At 40.5% G+C, this 21,726-nt stretch overlaps 1 long non-coding RNA gene across 1 annotated transcript in view; it reads left to right on the top strand.

Annotated features, from left to right (window-relative positions):
- LOC122767132 overlaps window positions 1-21,726 on the top strand; it is a 160,438-nt gene that overhangs the window by 67,843 nt on the left and 70,869 nt on the right. The window contains exon 4 of the long non-coding RNA XR_006360173.1: window positions 21,457-21,564. This is a non-coding gene — a long non-coding RNA (uncharacterized LOC122767132). The remainder of the gene's footprint in view (window positions 1-21,456; window positions 21,565-21,726) is intronic.

Below are 21,726 nucleotides of genomic sequence, written 5' to 3'. Positions count from 1 at the left end.
GCAGCAATTGTTTGTGTTTATCTGTGGGAGATGAATCACTTATAGCCGGTAAATCTAGCAGTGGATAAGCACACTGGTTTGAAATGACAATATGACATTGCTTTCACAAATCCTCCATTTTGATTCTTTTGTCATCCCTTTTCTCTCAAGGCTTTTTCCTTCCCTAGTCTTCCTTATTATACAAGCATAGCGTGTGCATTGCCACACACGGTATATATATATATGCTATTGCTTTCATTCTGAGTTTGGCATTGATTTGCCTCCTTTTGGCCTTCTTATAGAGTCTACACTATGTGTCATAGCAATGAAATGCAAGGTAGGGATACAGGTTTGGCCATTGGAGCTCACTACGGCCCCTAAAACTAACTCCACTGTCTTAAGATTTATCATTTTCATTGACAAACCCCATGATTATAGTTCTTTGGTTAAAGTATCAGGTTTGCTGAGCTGTCAGTTCACTTTATTGCCAGACTCAAGGTCCAAATAATTAAAAAAGACACAATCTGTCATATTGCCTTAAATGAATCAGTGCTGAGTCATTAAATTACTGCTTTCTGCAGTAACTTGTCTTTTTGCTGTTGTGTTGTGGTAAGTGAGTATCGACATGTTGCCACAGCCAGAGAAAAGTGAACTTACTTACTTTTGGTCAGCCATTTAATTAGCAGATAAGCTCAGCTTGTGTAATATCTGTTACCGAAAGGGAAAAGAGATTCAGAGCGAAGCTAAGCCATTTGAACCTGAGAGGAGAGAATGAGGGGAGAGATGTACTGTTGCCCTCCACCTGACTAATGCTCGCCTGCACGGGTCACCAAGGCATTGGATAAGGTGATTGTATTTTGCACTCGTGAACAACTGTGGACAAAATGTAACCAACAAAAACACCACCACATATTTTCAGACTCTCTTAGTAGCTCGTGCTTATCATTATGGTTTAGCACAACACCGTTCCCTGGTCCATGGCTGGGGTCAACCAAATAATTGTGAAACCTTTCCAGTCCACGTAGCTATTTGTTTGTTTGTCTGTCTGTCTGTATATTACAACCATTTCATCTGGCTATGCTCATTATTTTTTTTAAAAGATGCACTCACGTTGCTAGTGCCGGCATGTTGTGCTAGCTAGAGCTTTCAAATGTATTCAAAAGTTCCAGAATTTTGCTGTCTGCTCACCTCTTTACAAACACATGATTGCTTTCCTGAAGTTGTTCTTGCAGATGCTTACTTCTTTGAGTTTATGCATTACAAGTTTGTGGCTTATCTTTGTATTATTGTTTTTGTGCTGCACAGCTTCTTGTTATTTACTTTAGCCAGTTAATTAGGTACACAGCACAAAAGGGTGGTATGGTTTCCTGCATACCTTGGTAATCAACACGTGGTTATTTCAGTTACAGTTGCCTTTATCATCTCTGGAATCAACAAGGCATTTTCACCTACAGAACTCACTGGATTTTATTTCTTTTTCAGAACAATCTCTGTAAACATCCGAGATGGCCGTGTGATAGTCATGCTTTACATAAAGTGCTCTGGACCGAAAAGCTATAAAATGGTCTTAGGTTGCAGAGCTATACTTACCACCGCTGCACTCTCTGGTTTGCTTTTTGCTCTGCCAACGTTTGATCCATAACAGCACTCAGTTTTTTTTAATCAGTGCTTTCAAATTTGACCTTGACTTAAATCCATCACACTGACATTTGCGGTGAAAACAGCAGTCCCGATAGCAGCCTCACAAATCCCCACGCTGAGCTCTCCTGTGTGCGAACACACAGTGCAAATCTCTGTACCGTAAATATTATAATTACAAGGCAGAACCATTTGTTCCCTACCTTATTTTTTTTTAAAGGTATGGGGCCAGTGAAAGCTAGCAAGATGTAATTATCATAGGAGTGTGTGGAACAGCTCCATGCAGAGCAGATTATAGTCCTCTCCACCCCTCCCTTCTCTCTCTTTTCTTTCCCTCCCCTCTTTGTGAATCACTTTTACCTACAATCCAAACAGCTTTGACAGACATTATGGAGTTTTGATGATAGACAGAGAGTGGCTGTGAGAAAGTGAGTTTGGTGTAATGAAGCAGCAATGTCGAGGCATGATTTATGAATGGCTCTCCCTTGCTTTACTCTTCCATCACTGCAATGTAATCATTTCAAATATCACATTTCAGAAAAATCCAATTTTGACCACGCACAGTGATCAGTGTACCATTTCTGGAAATTGGATAGCATTGTTTGTTTAATATAGTATTCCAGGCCTTCCGATGATATGTCAGCAATATTTCCACATAACAGGAGAACAATGCACTGCCACAGCAATATTTGAAGAAGACTGCCAAGCTTGGCAAATAATCTTTTATTAAGTTTCAAAACTTTTTCCCTTTTAATTTTCTGCCTGTGATAAATCAAGGGATCAGTGGTTTTCAGGTGTTTTGTATATTAATTCAGAAAGCTGAGTCATGGGCCCACTATTACGTGATCAGTTTGCAGGCAACACCATCAACCAGAGGAGTTTACGTTTGGTTATTTAAAACAAATCAGTACAAAGCATCATACACAGAAAAATTAACGAAACACTGCATGCTAAAAAAATAAATATAAGTTAAAATTGGATCTAATAAATGCTGTGGGTGTTGGCAGCTGCATTAAAAGGTAATATGTAGGTTGTTATTATTATTGCCATTGATACTGCTTTATTGGAATCACTTTCCTCCAACTGCATAGTTAGATCTTAAATGGGAAGCTATTTTCTTACTGTGTTGTCCATAAGTAAGCAAGTGCAGGGCTGCTTCTGAAAAGCAGGGAACCAGGTTCTCTGGGAACAAGCAATAAAAAGAATGTGAGTATCGTGCCACATGACATTCATACATAACATGACCAGCAGATGGCAGATAAAAATACAGAATAAACATGTCCTAGATTTTATGTAGGTGTAGATCTTGTTAATTATTTTTTGCCCAGTGTACAGAATGCAGAAGCAGAAATGGTTGGTGTGACCCTCCGAAAAGTGAAAAAAGCAAGTTGCCCAGAGCTCACTGACTAACAAGTAATGACTTTTTGACTTTCAACTTTTCAATTTTGATCACAAATAGGCTGAAAAGAAAGTGGCATCTGCTCTCTTCTAGCTTGAGAAAAACTGGGCAAATTATCCAAACACTTTGCATTGTAGAATAGTTTGCCATGAATATTTTTTTAAATGCTGTTTGAAATTATTTCATGACCCTAAATATAAAATCACAGCATTTTGTTCAGAGGCCTTTCATTTTCGTGGACATTTACAATGACCTCTGCCTGTTATAGTCTGCCTCTTTCTGCTTACCATAGCACATTTTTGGTTCTCCATCATCATTGCCACCACCAACACCAAAGTGCATCTCGTCCACAACCATGAAGGATTTCTTGTGACTGGCGGAGCGCTTGAATTTGTCGTCTTGTACAGATGATGTGTTAGATTCCTGGCAGGCCTTTGATGTCCCTTATGTCTCCCAGTCTGAATTTATCACCCCACTTCTCTGTATATTGTTATGACTGAGCAACAGAGAACCACAAACACATGGCTCTCCTTGTCCCTGACTGACTGACTATTACCATCTGTCTTTTTAAAGCCACTGGCTTTATTCATGAGGGCCTTGGATGAGAGAGTGTTGTCTTGTGGGAGGGACAGCGATGGCTTTTCAATGAAGCCTTGATCATCTCAAATGTTTGTCAATAGACATTTGTCCTGGAGGCGCTGCTGTGTCTACTTCACTTGTAATTAGGAAAGAACGAACTTAACCAAATTTTAAATTGTTGTTTCTGTTAATAATGATCTTATTTAGATTGCAATTTTGTGATCTGCACAGCAGCGTTGCAGTGTCCCCTCACTAAATGGAATTGGAGTTACTAAAACAAATAACATCATTATAAACTCCCTGTTAAGTTTTACAGAGCAAAGCTGTGGCTATAAATTGGTCTTCATGAGCTTGCAAACAAAGAGCAAGGTGGGCCACATGGCAGAGTAGTGGTTAGCCTTGTTGCCTTTCAGCAAAAATACCCGGGTTCTCCCCCATGTGTGCATTGGTTTTTCCCCATGCAGAGTTTAATTGGACAGACACTCTACATTTCCCATAGGTGTGAATGTGAGAGTGAATGGTCGGCACCACAATGGACTGTTGACCTGTCCAGGGTGTGACCCCGCCTTTCTTTCTCCCTGTGTCAGCTGTGATCTGTTCCAGCAGCCCCGCAATCCACATGTGGAGGATAAATTAATAGATGACGGATGGACAAATAACTTCCTGCATCTGTTCATGACTGTTGGAGTGCATTTTTTTTGGACAATGTACTCAGTAGAAAACAGGCTTACCGTAGACCTGTTTTATTATGAACTACTGCAACGTCAGGGAATAAAAACACATGTGACACATGTAAATTTGAGGTGTTTTGGATCATTACTGCCATAAGTTATCCTACGAAGTCTGTTTGATGTGGTATTTACAGTATTTCATTGAAAACCACTTCTTGCTGTGGTTAAAAACTTCCAGTGAAACCAAAATGACTGTGGATTTTTAAGTGATGGCTGTCTTTATTCATCTTCAATTTGTTGCTTATAACAAATCCTCCCTATATAAATAATTTTAATTTATGCCCATCAAACAGCTACAGTACAACTCTACTCAAATGGGTGAATCTGTGTAGTACATGAATTATAGTCTGAAACAGAATTCCTTTTGTGTGTCCGAGTTACAGACCAATGACTGTTTTACATTGTTGCTGAAGGAGGAATTTGCCAAAAGAATTCAGTGTAATAACTGAGGCGCTTGTATTTTTATGTTACTTGCAGGATATTTGGGATTTGACAGTGAAATGAAAATGAAATGTGGGTTTGACAGTGGCTTCACACACATTACCTTTCCTTTGTGGACTGATCCGGTATTCTGCTTCATGTTCAGCTTTTTTATTCAGCTTTTGCAATACCTTTTGAGATGGGATTAAAAATGCATTTGAGCAGTAATTAATGGAGAACGGTGTCTTTTATTCAAGAGCAGATTCCAGTTTGCAGGACATCATTTTATTTTTTTAGATGTCCTAGTTACCTGACCTGAAAACCTGACCACCGTTGGGTTGTTATTTGACATTATACACAGGCGTATTCACACAATTTATACAATGAAACGTACACAATAACATCCATTAAAGGAGCTATTGAAGAGGTGTATACCACACTGAGTCAGAAGGCTGGCAGCCTTTTTTCTCTCTCCGACAAGCCCCCCAGCAGACTCCAAAATCCATTCTCCTGCTCATGTACATGAAATATGGAACGAAGATGAATTATACACAACACCTGCTCATTTAACATGCCAAGTATACATGCTTTATGCGGCGGAACAGGAGCTTCTGTGGCAGCACACCTGTTCCTTAATGTGACGAGGCAGTGACGCCTCATTTGGGTGCTCCCACCGAATCTGAATGCCCAATGTATTACTGATACATTTAATCTTTCATGTCACTCAGTGTTTGACCTCTCACTGCAGGCGTTGCAGGCACGGTGTATCTTGGAATGTACTCTTTGATTTGTCAGATTTTAATTGCCTTTTACAGAGATGAATGTGTTCCAAGAGGGAAGGGTATCGATTCAGGGCTGAATGAGCAGCGATTCTTTGTTATAATTATACTTACAACACTGTCAGTCACATGCGCTCGTAGGTGCTCTCTAATGATCTCAAAGCAAAGGAAAGAAAATGGATTTGACCTTCAAGACATAGCAGGACACAAGGAGCGATTGAGGCAGTGCATAGGGAACACACTGAACATAGTTATTTAAAGCTTGACTCAGATGTCACTGAACAACTGAAAGAACTTTGCTTGATTTCAGGTTGTTGCCAGTACCACCGCTAATACTTGCTGTCAAAGAAAACACTCAATATACTTTAAAAAGCAGAGCGACAGTTCCATTAAAGCTCAGACATTGGGTAAAACTTTCCTGTCACACGCTGTTAGTCATTGTATAAACGACAGTATGACAATAACTGGTGAAACAAGACCGGGAACCAGGAAGCTTTTAAAATACCACATACTGACAGTTCAATTTAACCATCATTCAGTTTTTGGTGTGTACCTGCATTTGCACTTTCAGGGCATGCTGCTCCCTTTATTCGCAATCTCTCCATAATATATGCCCAGTGTCTACCTCTGGCTTCTCACATTCATGATAACAGTCATTATCACCCTCACAAGGAGGCATGACATCCTCCAAGATGGAGACCGCCAAGGCGTACTACTGAAAGGTCACCCAGGAGGGGAGATAGCGGGAGAGAGACAGGATAAAGACACTGAATAATAGAGCTGGTTTCCAACAGCAGACATAAGGAGGCAAAGCAGGTGAGCTGGAAACAGTCATCATAAGTCAAAAATGAATGATTGCAGTTGTAAATGAGAAAATAGCCAGACCAGGAAATTAATCCAGAGGGCTGCAGATGGCAGGTGGTCTTCAAAACATCTGTCCTGAATAAATAGTGATGATAATTGTTCATGAGAAGCAGCTGGATATGTGAGTGATACATTTGGGGGTGATGTAGGGGTGAGGCAGGGGATGGGTAAGAAATGCCAGGTCTGGAATGTTAATCTGCAATGTACATAGGCTGTATATAGAAATGGACATAGTCAATTACAGTGTCCACACATATGTGCTGTGCTTTATTATGTATTTTCCTCAAATTGGGAACAGAATTTATAAAAATTGATATTGTGAAGACTTGAATCTAGAAATAGAGGCGATGATAGAGAAATGTTTGACATAATAAATCAAGTGGGAAATAGATTCATTTTCACATAAACGGAGTTCATTTGCAACAGTAAGGTAGCCCCCCTGGTGGGTAACTGCTACTTGTGTCATTCCTCCTCGGCGAAGGTTTTCAAAGTGGAAGGCTATGTCTATTTTAATCTGCATGCACTCTAAGTGCATATTGTATGCAAGTCTGATACATACATTATCAAAAGTATGAGTGACCTGATTTATCTGTAGTTCATCTGGAGGAAATAGACATGAGAGATGGAGATAGTAGAGGTTGCCATGTGAGGAAGACTGTAGTGGAAAAATCAAATCACAAAACTTGGACACACAACTTAATACAGTGTAAACAGCTGAGACTGGGCCAAACGGGACCACTGCCATGAGCCTATATTTGATATTGAAATATTAGAACAAAGAGCCATGGTACGAGAGTTGATTAGATTAGGTTTGAGTAGCTATAGAGATGGAATTATATGATCATCAAACACAGTTTACGACCATCAAGTGGATTGATTTCTGTGATGAAAAGCACTAAACAAGACCCGTGTGAGTGGGCGTAGTGCTGTTCTGCATAAAACCCCACACATTGGTTGCGGAAGCAAAGACATTAGGGCGACATAATGATTTACCTCTTGCTGTGAAATGAAGGAAGGTCCAACTCATTTAATAGAAAATGTGAAATTGCTGTTGCTAACTGCTTATTTGCGGAGTTCAGAGAGTTGACTATGCTCCCTCCCAGCACCCTCTGAGGATTGTTTAAGTGTCAGCGTTTGCTAGTCAATATGATAAATGTCAAACTAAATGGAGGGAAGTCTTGAAAGCACACAAAGTGACGGAGCTTTACCATGTGACAGCGGTGCAATGCAGGAGTGATTGAATAAAGCGAGAAGAAAACATTACATCCATTCTCACACGTACAGATCTGTCACGTTGCTAAATGCAATTAGGCCCATCCACTCTGTCCAAGTGACACCCTGAAGCCCTTTTAAGAAGTCAGCACTAATAGACCTCTGAGCATAAAGGCAAAAAATAGAGAATGTGATTGTGTGTGTGGTACCCAAAGACCAAATAAAAGGACTATGCACGCTTTCCCTCAGAGGAATCAGCATTGTTTATCTGCCAGATGGGAAGGAGGGGATAAAAAACAACAAAAGTGTTTAAAAATCATACCTACCATTCGTTCATCTCCTGCCCATCATCATATCCTTTTCCCCTGTTTCCTTCCTTTGGGTTGAGAAGAGATGAAAGCACAGCAGTCGCTGAAGCAAGAAGAGCCGCACTGAGACGTGTTGTGGAGTTCTATTTTCCATGTGAAGTTCCTCGAGATCAAACACAACAACTGTCCCTTGGAGCGATGAGCAGTCACAAACCAACCAGCACTTCTTACTTACCACACCTCCTCTCTGCAGTTTGTCTCGACTTGTCTTACTCTCTGTTCCACAACTTGCCAGTCGATGCTGCACCGGTATAGCGGAACACTATTCTCTCACTTTGTCACAGAAAGCTGTCACTGTCTGTGTTCCTGTACCTTCAAATGTCCAGACTGTATCAAATTCTGTCTTGATGTGTTTTTGAGGGATGTTTCTCACTACCTGCAGCATGCACGGTGTGTGTGTCTGTGGGGTCTGGAAGTGCTCTGTGTAAAACCGTGGAGCAAGTTTTGAAAAATGCTGCACTCCCTCTTGGCAAAAAATCTAAACTATGTCAACACCACACTTGAGTCTGTCTGTAGCACAGCTGAGGTCCAGACTGTGGGACTGTATGTGACAGAATTGTCACTTTATTGTTTTTATCAGTGCAGTCACAGTCACAATTTCTGCAGAAGGGGTCAAGTCAACTGGCCCATTGGACATGCAGGCCCATTTCCGGTACTAAATTTCAGAACTGGCACCATTAAAGGAGCGCCAAATCACAACATACATTATCTTATACATTAACTAAGCACCGGACATGGTAAGGCAGCAACGTTTTCAATATTCTAGAGAGCAGAGAAAATGCTCTGATGGAACCAAAAAAAGATACTTCATTAAATATAAAACAAAGCAAGAAATGTTGAGTTGTTGTTGTTAATAGGTTATTTTGCTATTTTACTGGTGCGGCCCACTGGAGATCAAATTGTGCTGTATGTGGCCCCTGAACTAAAATGAGTTTGACACCCCTGGCGTAGAGCAAACTGTGTCCTTGAGTTTGTTGTATGGCTTTAATTAAACCAATGTAGTTTTTTCCCATTTTCTAAAATGTATAGATGTGATAGAGGCCTTGTAAAAGTTCAATGTCATGATGCAACATTATCCCCAAAGCTCCTCCTTAAATGCACATCAAAAACTGCACTTCTTTTATGATGATGGGGTGCGTTTGGCATTGATTTTTGTTTTTTGTTTTTGTCAGCCTATACTGCATTTTACTCAAAGCACCAATATGTCCAAGTACAGCTTCAGACAGCTGTTACTGTTGCTGTAGAGTCAGACTTGGTCCAAATTAGATGGCGGAAATTTCATAGACCTGTAAACGTGAAACTGAGAAAACCCTCAAGTTTACAAGGAGATGGATGTGACAAGCTCATTTTTACCCTATTAATCTTTGTCTCGGCAGTTGCACCCCACTATTCTGGAGAAAGTGTGCTGACCAAAATCTACTGCAGGCATTACAGTGAAATGTACTCTCAATTTCCCCTTTGAGCTACACAAATGCGCGGAGTTTATTATTAGAAATCGTTTAGTTAAATGTTTTTATTGCTTGGAAATCTGATTGTCTAGTTAAATCCAAGGGTTGCAATGCCACAGTTAATACAGTCATCAACTTGTATTTTCTTGCCCTCTCAAGCAGGCTAACCCAGCTTTGCTACCAAAGGTATTAAATGAAGGTGAAGCTCCTTAAACACTGCTCGCTGTCATGAGCTGAGCCTCCCAGGCAGTCTTTTTTTTTTTTCCTCATGCTCTCGCAGTAAGATTGGGAGACCCCAAAGTCCCAATGATGACCATAATCCTCACCTGTGAGTTAGTGCAGCCTGAGAGGCTCAAATCCCCTCGCTGAGCATAGTCCCTGAACTGGGCCCTTGTTCCTGCTCAAATCTTACCGCTGGAACTCCTCCAGGGTGAGTCCTGACCCATTTCCACCCTTTTTCGGGGAGATCGTAAAAGACAAGCATTGTAAAAAGAAAAGAAAAAATGAAATCACAGAAAGCAGAAAGAGACAACTGGAAGAAGTATAGTGCAACATTTTGCCGGCGGGGGGTTTATTCACCATCCACATCCTGTTGTTTAGACAGGGATTAACACTCACCAGGTATTCAAATGGCAAATCAATCAAAGAAAGCCTGGCAGTTTAAGTTCCAGATGCTTTTAATAGTATATCATTCCCATGTTTTGTCATGTGCCATATTTCCCCCCTAAAGGAAGCAAAGTTTTCAGCAGTGAACATCCACATAATGCACAAACATAACCGTTTTGCCAGGTGTGCTGAACGTGATGGCGTAGTTAAAATGGTTAAAACAAAACACCTGTTTTTTTGTTCCTAGTCTACAAACAAGCTTTGTGTCGCATGTGTTTGTGCCACAACTTTATATACATATAGCCGCATAAACCGAATGTGTCTGCCGGCGTACAGCTGCAGAGCGACGTGTGTGACATGGCCATCCTTGAGCCGGTGGCCTTATAAAAAATAATCGACTTGTTGCTAACCTGGGAGGAGTTCACGAGTTGCCTTCATTTCACGCTGGCATTTTAAACTCCTCATATTTATGTAAATTGAAAGTAGGCGAGGGCCACGGCTGCGCGGCAACAGTGAGAGAGCATTTTACCAGAATCACTGCTCGTTTCGCCATGCTAAGTCAAGTTCACCATATAATCAGATAACTGTATGAAAAGTACGAGTACAATTGTTTAATTGTACGTTGAATGCAGTCCCTATTTTCATTCTATCTTCTCATCTGCTGTTTTTGCAACCAGCGGAGTCGTCCGCAGGTGGCTATTCATCATTTGGACTTCCATGTTGTCTTCAGGGAGGAAACCAGAAGACCACATCTATTATTTTCTTTTATTCGTGGCCTATAATGTGTGCACAAGCCCAGGCACATCAGGTTCTCAACTCGAGCAGCACCTTTGCACGTATCATTAGGATAAACCTGTGATTTTTGACTTGAACTGTCGTGTTCTTTCTCAAAACCTCTGCTGTGTCTTTTTGTCAGCTGTGCTGATGTGAGTATATATTCACACAGGCACAGTGTGTGAATTCTGACAGGAAACAATTCTATCAGCTCAGACATGTGTTTTCACACTGGCATTGACTGTTGTGTGACCATGAATGTCACCCACCAGAGTATGGCACGGCTGCTTTGCTCACTTTCTCACAATCTTGCAGTATATGTGCCCTCTTTTTAGAGGTTGATTACCAACGCTTTGCTCTTTCTGCATTGAATTGCTACATGTTCATCATCTTTACTCTCGTTTTTAGGACTGATTTAACTGTATTATTCTAATATTCAAAGTAAAATACAAGCAGCCATCGTGAATGCACTCATGCTGTACAAATACTGTGAGTCTGGGGGTGGGAAGCTGTCAGTTTTCTTCTTTACATTTTTGTTCTGCTCTTATACAAGCTTTCACCACAATGGCTCAATTATTGGCCTTGTACTGTAAATTATATGCCAAAGTGAATTCCTTCCTGCTGCTTTGTAGTTATCGAATAAATATGAATCCGTGTAGCTACGCTTTGCTGTCATTTGTGGTCAGAAAAAAAAAGATACAATTAATTGTAAACCTACTTTCCTCTTATTGTAGTAGCTTCTTAATTCACCTTAGGTATTTCTCAGCAACAAGTCACCAAACTTTGAGTGGAGAAATCCAGTAAATCAGACTGTAAAGGATCTTTTGTGACAAATATGGCACTGCAGCCCACATGAGCCCACCACAATATGCTCTTGTTTTTGAATACAGATCAGATTTCAGCTCATCACAGGGACACTTACGAGAGTGTTTTTTGCAGTCTACGGCAGACTAAAGGGCACAGCGGCAGAGACAGATGTTACAGCCACCGCTGCTGATGTTGCGGCTTCTGCTCGCAGACGCGACAGCTGCCGAGACCGCTCTGCCAATGCAATCGTACCCCCTGACTCACCACAAAACACTCGCCAGACAATCTTCTACTCCATCCATTGTTTGAATCTCAAAGTCTGTGCTTTTCTTTCCCATCCCGCTTTGGAACGTTTCTGTTTGGAGTTCATACATTCCTGCTGCCCACTGCACACTTTTAACAGTGTACTCAGATGTGCATGCCTTATGCCAGTTACCAGAGAAGTGTTTCCAGACTTCATAGCAAGACTCGCTGTTGCTAAAGCAATGTGGCACCTGCCAAAAATGTGGGCAGAAGGATTAAGGATGGGCATTTCAAGCAAAAAATGCTATTTGACACTCACAGGGTTTATCCAATGAATATTCATAATCCTATTGATTGACTGTTGTTTGCACTACCGCTTGGAAAGTTGAGATTTTTACAACTTCTGCCACATGTATAGTGCAAGTTCAGAGAAGCAATGGATCCCCCATAGTTCAGTTTGACAACACGTAAACGCCAAAGTGTAGCGGTGTTTCATGTGCATATCATGCACCTAACACGGCACCAGGCTGTCAGTTTAAAACAGAACAAACTGCCCAACTTTATCAATTTTAAGAAAAGATCTATATCCGTCCGTCTCCATTACCCCACTCCATTCCCTTCCTCACAGTTTCCTCTCTTATCTTACATTTCCTAATCCAACAGCTTTTTATTTTTTGGGGTTCTCTTTGCTTGCTGCCAGCTGGAAAGTAAAGTGCTCCTCAAAGGCCAAAGCAGCTCATGAAAAACCCACCTTTGCCCAACTAAATCAATAGCAAAACCTCTAATTAAATACTCCTTCGGTTTCATATGCTCATACATTTCAACCTGTAATTTGCTGTACATTTCGTGCACTCAGGCTTATCTTTGACAGTTTTTTCCCAGCAGGTCAAAATTAGAGCCTCTCCTCCTGAAATCTTTACCATACCACAAGGGGGAAACCTCCATAAATGTCAAGTACCACTGAGGGGTTTTTGCACTTTCACAAGCCATCGTAGATTTAGAGTTTGCAATTACGCCACACAGCGCATGAAAAGAAATTAATGAAACGCGTTGCCATGGGATTCTAAACTGTAACTTCACTCATCATTTACATAAATTAATTTCTAGTCATTTTATTTTTATGGAGAGATCCATATTGGCCCAGTCACATTTCATAGATTTCTCTGAAACCCCTGTGAAACAACCAACACTCAGTGCTGATATTTATTCCCTGGCAGTTTTTCATGCTTTTTACAGTGACCAGTCATCAATCACCATGACTTTTCTTAAGTGGAATTGTTGTTGTAAATCTTTCACAATATTTTTTTTTTCTGTGTATGCACTTATTTATATACCTAGAAAAGGGATGAATGTCACAAAGGTCAGAACAGGGATTAGTGTTTCATACTGACAGCTTACCCCTGTACAGTGGTGGAGGAGGCACGGTTGCCACAGAGAAACACAGAGTGATGAATTGCAATCCTGAATAGTTTGGCATTTCCATAATCAGGACGTTGAGGTGGCAGACATTGAGCAAGACGGGGCCGAGTGATGATGGAGGAGGCGATGACAGCACTCTTGGCTTTCTCTTTAATATTGTAAGGTCTTGATCATACTCTGGGAAATGCCTTGAGTGATGATGTCATGTGGCTGAATAAAACTGATTTGAACTGGCAGAGCCTCAGAAAATCAGTGCCTGTTTTGTTTTGTTTTTTTTAGACCTTTTTAGATGTGCGTGTTAAACACCTTGGTCTGCCTTTTTTGATTTAACTTTGTTTGTGGTTGTACATCTTTGGGCTTTGCAGTGCATATAAAATGTGATGAATGTTGGGGTGACTCTGGCGGCCTTGGCTGATTAATAACTGTTTAATCAGGATTTGGCCATTAACCACTCTGGACATCCTGGTCATCATTTATTAAGCATGGCTACACCAGTCACACACTCCTTTTTTTTTTTTTTAAGTCCTTTTTGTAGACCTCATAACTCTTAGGCACCTGCTTATTTAAACTGATTCTAATTTGCCAGAAACATCCTGTCATTCAGCCATACACACATGTGTAGAGTATGGAATTGTTCAACACAGAGTCCAAATGCTTCTTATTTTGCTATACTAACATTCCTGCAGTCCAATAAAAAAACACTTTAATGTCTGTTTTTTAGGGGGGTCCAAAAGTAGATGAGTCTAACCCTGCATGCAGACTGCAAGCTTTTTCTTCAATTCGTATTCCAGAAGTCACTATGGAAGCCAATATTTACACAGAAATAGTAACAGTAAGCAGCTTGGCACTCTCGGGGAAAAAAAAAACAATGACAAACAAAAAAAATGTTTTTAAGGACATCATATTTCATAACTTGCAGCCCTTGTTTCAGCAGCCCACATCTTATTTGTGTCAAGTCCTTATGCAGCTGATTTGCTATTTTACTCACGGGATCTTTGTGACTGGCAAAAGAATCCATAAGAAATAATGGCATTCACCCTCTTTTGCATCACAACATATAAACATTGTTATATCCACTGTTGTCAACAGCCACTCGTGAATTGACAGCCAAAGTTTTCCTGATGCCCATGTAGATGAACGGTTATGTGATGTGGTTCTCAAAGACGCACTTGGCTTCTACCAAAATGTGCTTTGACTTCCGTGGAGTCAGATCTGAAATATCACACATCAAGGTTTTCCTTCTGTTATCAGCCGATGAAGTGAATCATAATAATGTCTTTTCAAGCTGCAATCACTTTTATCTGCATCACTAAAAAGCCCACCAGCTGGATCTGATAGATAGACGATGAAAAAATATTTGCCCCAACAATGACAAATCCCTTAATAGAGTGGAAAATTAAAGTTTAAGATGGTTGATTGTCATCTCGCGGTGATTGCTGTGTTTAAAATCTGTAGACGAAAACCATTTATTTGAGTTGTTTAAACCAAAGTCCGATTGGGATCAGCTAAATCCCAAGCTGCAGCTGTTGCTGCGTTGTGTGTGTGTGTGTTTTATTTTATTTTTTTTTCCTCTGGCAATCTGCGCTCTGCAGGGACACGAGGAGAGCTAGCTCTGAAAGGTTTTGCCCGAAGATAAATTGGGTAACCTTCTTCTGTCATTAGTAATATCTTTTTCACTGGTGAACAGCAAGACAGTGAGGACAGAGGGGTGATGGAGGGAAGACAAAGCAAAGAGGGGAATAAGAGCTAGCAGACGACGGTAATTAGCCATGAAACAAAACCCCACTCGGCTCTGTTATGCCTCAAGCTTCACACCTTGAACCATCTCTCGGTGCCTCCGAGGCTCAGAGCTCTGAGAGGGCCAGCCCAGGACTGCTGCAAGCTGTCCAGCCGAAACAGTCCTTTTCAATTCCATCATGCTGGCTACACACCTCTTTCTCAGTCTGGCTGGTTGGCAGGAATGTATTTTGTCTGGCTGACTTGTCATATCTGTCTGGGGCACATATGATTATGAATCACAGTCCAATCATGCAGGTGAAACAAGTCCACCGAGTCTGAATGCGTGCTTATTTTGTTTTTTATTTGAGAAGAATGTCTCCACATTTTTGCCAGTTTTTGGTGAGAGTAATGATAGAAAATAGGTATTAGATATAAAACGTGTTATCTTTATTTTAGTAAGGGGTATTATATTACACATTATACTAGAAAGCCTTGTGTTTTCTCCAGCTCTTGCAGTTTCATGTGGTGAAAATTATAAACCTGCTTTCCCAAATTTTAGTTTTACATAAATTGTCATGGTGTCAACCCTGACATTTACGTTTCTGCAGCACCTGAGTTGTTTTCCCCCGACAACATAAAAAGAAAGCAGGCACCTAATTTACAACAGGCGCCTCCAAAAAATATTACAGCTGCATAAAGTTGTTGTGCTGTAACTTGAGCTGACTTGACAATTATTATTATTATGCTGACTACTCTCAATCAGTGTCTGCAGCTGGCCTTCATGTTTGCTCACAGACACACCCTCTCACAGACACCCCCCCCTCTCTCTCTCTCTCTTAGGGTTATCTGTAGGTGACATGCTATGTTAATCGATTCTAATGTAACTTTAACGGAACATTGACGGAGGTGATAAAGCGGTAGACGATGGATGAATGTTTACAGTGGTGTCATAAAAATATGTAATCCATAGCACGCTGCCCCACACTAGAAGATAATTGGCAGCATTTCGGTCCCAACCTGGCGCTTCCGACAAATGTGGGTGTCTTCAGCTGAAGTCGTCTGAAATCGTTTGATTATATGCCAAGTGCGCGGTCCTGCGTATTGTCCTACATTGTCTAGTCTGTGCTGTGGAGCAGGCTTAATGTAACCATTGTGAACGAACATGAGTTGGCATGTTGTGTAGTTATGTTTACCACTCCAAAACTTTTTTCCAGTCAGTATATACCATAAACTGGCCCACCAGTATTCACAGGTGTTGAGGACATTGATTTATAGATTCAACAGGAACATAACAGCCAAAAACACCAAACCAAGCACAGCTTTTACCACGCAGGCAAATAGTTAGATATTGTCCAGTACATATCTACCTATCCCTTATATCCATCATAGGTATCAAAGGTATCAAGGGCCCACTATACACTTCATCTAATATTAACGTCAAAGGTCCACAACAAAGCCACATTCCTTTTGTTAGAAGAATATTTACTCAAAGGCTTAAGGCAAACGTAATCCTGCATTAATCATTTAAGCTAACTTTAAACTAGATTTTGTCAATACTGTCTCCTGCAGTTGCTACACAGATAAACCAACATCAACTGTGGATCTTTCCTTAATGCATCTATGATTTGTTTGCACAAATCACAAGCATTCCTGGATCTTGTTACAGGCATGTTGTGTACCAAGTTGCTCACGACTCGTCAAGTCCTGTTTAATACTCTTTTGGATCAGAATGTTTTTCGGTCTGTGCCAAAAATGTATCAAAAGTTCAGTTCTCAGCCCTTATCATGCAATATGGCAAATCTTTGTTATGTCCTGAAAATGTGCGACTGAATAAATCCATCCGTAGGCAGCCACGGCAGACAGCAAAATGGTGAGCTGTGATGGCATTTGAAAGGGGATATTTTGGTAAACAGTGACTGTCTCGTCTTGAAGTGGACTCTGCTGTTATGGATGTAATTTAATTTCACTTCAAGGAAAAAAAAATAGCTGTTTTTTTTTTACTTCTTCACAAACTCTTTATGTAACAAAAACACCATGACTACAAAAACAACTACTGTTGTGTTGGTTCTAGGTTAGTATAATCCCCAAGTATCCCACATGTGCACTGAACAAGCTACTATCACAACACAGGAGCTGAAAATACAGTCATGAACTGTTCCATATTTCCCCTTCAAGATAAGATCCAAACAGGGGGGCCTCAGCACGAGTATCCCTCCCACCTCCGTGGCTGGAGTGTTTTGGGGAAAGGCCTGCGTTGGCAGCCCCTTCATTAGAGTCTTTGTCCTGGAAGAGCTTACCACATAATTAACGTCTCCATGATGGATTATACGGGTGGGTTGCAAACAGCGAAGAGGTCAGCTGAAACTGGGAGAAGCGATGCAAGGCTATTTTCCCAATTGAACATGCCTGCTGTGTTCCCCCTCTGCACTGGCAACAAAATTGCTGATTTAGAAAGTCTCAATATTTACAGCAGTGGCGACTGTAGCACAGGTGCAGTTTCTCTCTTTTTTTTCATTTGTCTGTGCATGAGATCTGCAGGCGGATGTGGCCCGACAAATGATCATGTTCATTGCAATTCTCACAGGTGGGGCTTTGGGTGGATGTAAACCATTAATCAAAGCCATCCTTAATGATGCAGAAAGAATTGTGGAAATTAAACCCCTTCTGTTCCTCCTCCTATAATGTCGGAGTGCTCTGTGTTTATGATGAAGCTCTGTCTAAAGTAAGGTGTCCTGTCATACTGGTACTTTTTATAATTTATCTGCGAGCCCTGTTGTTGGCCATGAGTCAGCTTCTGGTATCAACCTGTTTACCAGTAATGAGCTCCAAATTTATTGCTTGGTATCAAATTGCCGTTCAAACGCTTGGTTTAATGATTTTCACATTTGACTTCCAGACAGAACACGAGGATTAACATCTTTATGGTGATTTTCATTGCGACTCTCAGGCTATGTTTCAATAAAACAAACTATATTAAAAAGAATTGCAACACATGGCTTTGTATATTGGAGATCAAGTAGACGCCAATCTCACTGAGAGGGAAGGATTGATGTTTTTGATGTCAAGCTTTTCATTTAATACTATCCCCAGTAAAGTTAAGTGCAAAAGCACCAAGGTTTTTGAAAATATACTGTCCCGCAAATGCTATTTAAAGGACAATGCCAATATTTAATCCAGATTTGTCAAATAACCTGGAATGTATAATTTGAATATCCCCATTTTTAGTGAGCAAAGATTTTTAAAATAATGAATGAATGGAAAATAATAACAAACGAAGAATACATCTGTTTGGTGAGGTCATTGAGCCACGGGCCCTGATGTAACTATTACAGACAAGGGTTGAATTTTAAATCTTTTAAAAAAAAATGTCACTTACCGTAAGGCTGTGGCACGAACTAAAACGTTAACATATTAAATCAGGAAATAAAAGTGGAAATTCAGAACTGAATCTTTTTTCCCTGAATTCATTTTTATGTCTTCACTTTACAACAAAAGCAAAGAAATTGGCCTTGACATTGCGATAGTTTCCAAGGAAACCGTACTTGTGCTGTCTCCATCAGTTCGGCATTTAAAGTTTTCAGAATGCCATTATCCTGAGCGATCGTGAAGCACATCAGTCACTTCACTGGCAGTTGTCGAGATTTCAGTCCAAATAATTCATCTGTGTCTTGCCAGTGTTCTCGTACAGTCCCGTGCACCAGTGGATGAAGCGACTTGCTCAATTATGCATTTACATAGACAAGTAATAAAGGACTGCCACTCTCTGCCAAAGCTGGAGCTGATTATACTGTCTGTACAAGCTGTTTTCCCAGCCTTCTGTTCCTCCCCTCTCACTGATCAAGACATTTATCCCAAAGAGAGGCACACTTACTGAAGCGACTGCAACTCTCAGCGCTGCAGTTGCACACAGTATACTATCCCCCCCTTACTGTTTATTCCAGTGTTTTTCCCCTCACATGATGGAGGCTTTAAACACTGGATACAATCTGTCACTTTTCCACTATGATGATACTGTCACTCCATGCTTATAGTTCAGAGATTTGATCGATTTTACGAGGACAATATACTTTAGAATTCTATGCTTGTCTGACACAAGGCAAGGTTATGGGGATAAATGACCAAAATGATACCATAATTAGAATTACTGACTTTTGTTCTGCTCATCCTAGCATGGTAAAGCTAACATGGAGCCATGGTTATTGATTTGAACACCCACTGTTTGGAAGTGATAGATATAGTATGCCCTTTTTTTGTAGAGGGCAGCCTCATAAAAGAGCATCATTTATGAGCTGTAAGATGGCACTCTGAAAGCCCTGAATGAAATATGCAGGAGCAGCCATTATCCATGATCAAAATAACATTACATGCATATTATTTCCTGACTTTGATTCGTATATAGCTGTTTGTTGCTTGTGTATTTTCTGTTTTTGATGCACGTCTCTGGGGTTAAACTGTCTTTAAATGCTCTTCCTGTCAGGTTCAATCGAATTTACACACCTCCCTTATACATTTTCACTCAACGCTATCCTTAAAGCAACCACCACTGGGGGGTATGTGATCCCAGGGGGGACCTTACAGTGACAGTGAGACAGACTGACACACAGTTTCTGATTAAATTCACAGCTCATGACTGCTTCTCTGCTGCCACATTTGGAAAACAGTGACAGGAAGAAATTCCATCCTGAAATTAGCACTCCACTAATTGGACATTCATGCACGAGGACGAGGGCCTAATTTTAAACAAATTAGCCAACCTGATATCTGAAATCAACCTGCGCTAGTTCCAAACTATGCAAATTTCTTTATTACTGGTAACTTCACACTCTCTCACTTTGACACACACCTCTTCCTTGTAGCTAATAATTTAGCACATGTCATGTGAGTATTTTTGAGAGGTAATAGTATTGGCACTTATTTCTAATTGCCGCAGAATTATGACTCGAGGATAACACAACAGCTCCTCCAATTAACACTTGCGTTACGTTTGGGTGAAAGCGATTGTTCAACACTGTCACCATAATACGCTGTTGCAGAAAATGGATATCTAAAAACTCTTCACATGCTGTAAAAGTCATCTGCTTAGCAATTCACTGTGATGATAACATCTGTGGAAGCACCCTTATCATAGATTCAGTAATCCATAAAAAAAGCCATGCAAGCTGTTCCCAGAATGAACTTGGCATTTTGAGAGACTCAGAAGAATTTCACTCTTATCCTTTCACAAATGTTTGTCATACGGTGTGTCTTTGGGGTATATGAGAGGGTTTTTAGACAACAGATCAATTCCACCTAGACCTGAACAATCCCCTATGGTCATATTGACCAAAAACACTGTCGCTCATTACAAGTCCTTTCCTGGCCTTTGGTTACCAGGGAAACCTTGTATGTGTATGCGTTCTCTATTTTATGCAAGCACTTGCAGCTGGCAACATTAGCAAGAGGGATCTTGTGTGACTGTGGCTGTATTTATATGCCATCTACCTGTTTTGTTGTGTAGTGTGAGAAAGATCTGGGAGTGATGACACTTTTTAAAGATGGAAAAATATTAAGCAACCTCGATATGTTCATAATCACTTCTCACAAATATCATCATATATATATTTTTTTATTCACAGAGAGCATTTGTAAAATCCCAAATAAAAAATGAGAGATTACTTTATTCATCGGCTTCAGTTTCAGGGTCCTGTAATGTGAATGCCATAGGTTTTTGTCTGTATTTCAGTGTGCTTATCATTTCTTCTCTCTATGTTAATGACGCACTGTATGTGAGTCATCTTTGACAGGTGGTGCTAGAAGAACTCATTGTTAGTCTCGTTCTGGGATTGTCGTTCAAAGAAGAAATATTTTTCAAATACCCTCCAGAATAAAAGCATCAGTTAAGAAATGACACTTCATAGCATGTTAAGAAACAAGAAAAAAAGTCTGATTTTTCAAACAATCTTCAATTTTCCATCTGATTGTTATAGTCGGGCCTCACTATTTATATACTCTAAAAATGCCTGATGTAATTATTACCTCAAATTAAATTTATAGAACAACATATTGCTGTGTAGTGGTTGTAGCTGCGGTCTAATTTGCAGGAAAATGTCTGCAGGACAAGATAATACACTTGCGAAGGTAATTATGGAAATGGGAACATGGTGATATTTCAAATTAGAGAAAATTGTATTTACTTTAAACTCTTGCAAAGTCTGGAAATGTCTAACATCTCCTTGGTTTTAATACCTCGATGTTCCTCACAGGTAGATTATGTATCCTTCATGCTTTTTACAGTCACATTGGTTTAGCAAATCTGAGAGAACTACACAGATGAGACAAACAAGGTTGACAGTATGGGAAGATTAGGTGTCGACAATGAGCAGATTCCCCGCCCGGGGGAATTGTACTTTACATTAATGTTGTGACAACAATGCTGCAGGAGTTGGGCAGACTTCAGACGAGTCACTGCTCTTTATCTCCCCTGTTCACAAGGTGATGCTGATGTGCGTGGCCAATTGGATCAAGTTGGATGCCTTGATTTTGACTGGAGGGGGAGAGCTGCAGCTACTAATGCCATACTGCGAGAGCCGACTGTAGGAGGTAGGATATTAGTCTCTGTGTCGGTGGCAGAGGAGAAGGGGGAAGAGGGCGCTGGGTCTACTAAGCAGAGACATGTCTGCTTTTCCCTCTCCTCCTCTCGCTCATAGATCAGAGGATTGGAGAATCCACACCTGACTCGCTATACATCTACTACTGCATGTG

This window comes from Solea senegalensis, linkage group LG3 (assembly GCF_019176455.1).
Source record: "Solea senegalensis isolate Sse05_10M linkage group LG3, IFAPA_SoseM_1, whole genome shotgun sequence".
Taxonomy (NCBI): domain Eukaryota; kingdom Metazoa; phylum Chordata; class Actinopteri; order Pleuronectiformes; family Soleidae; genus Solea; species Solea senegalensis.
Note: the sequence above shows the minus strand (reverse complement) of the source record. Positions and strands in the feature narration are given on the sequence as shown.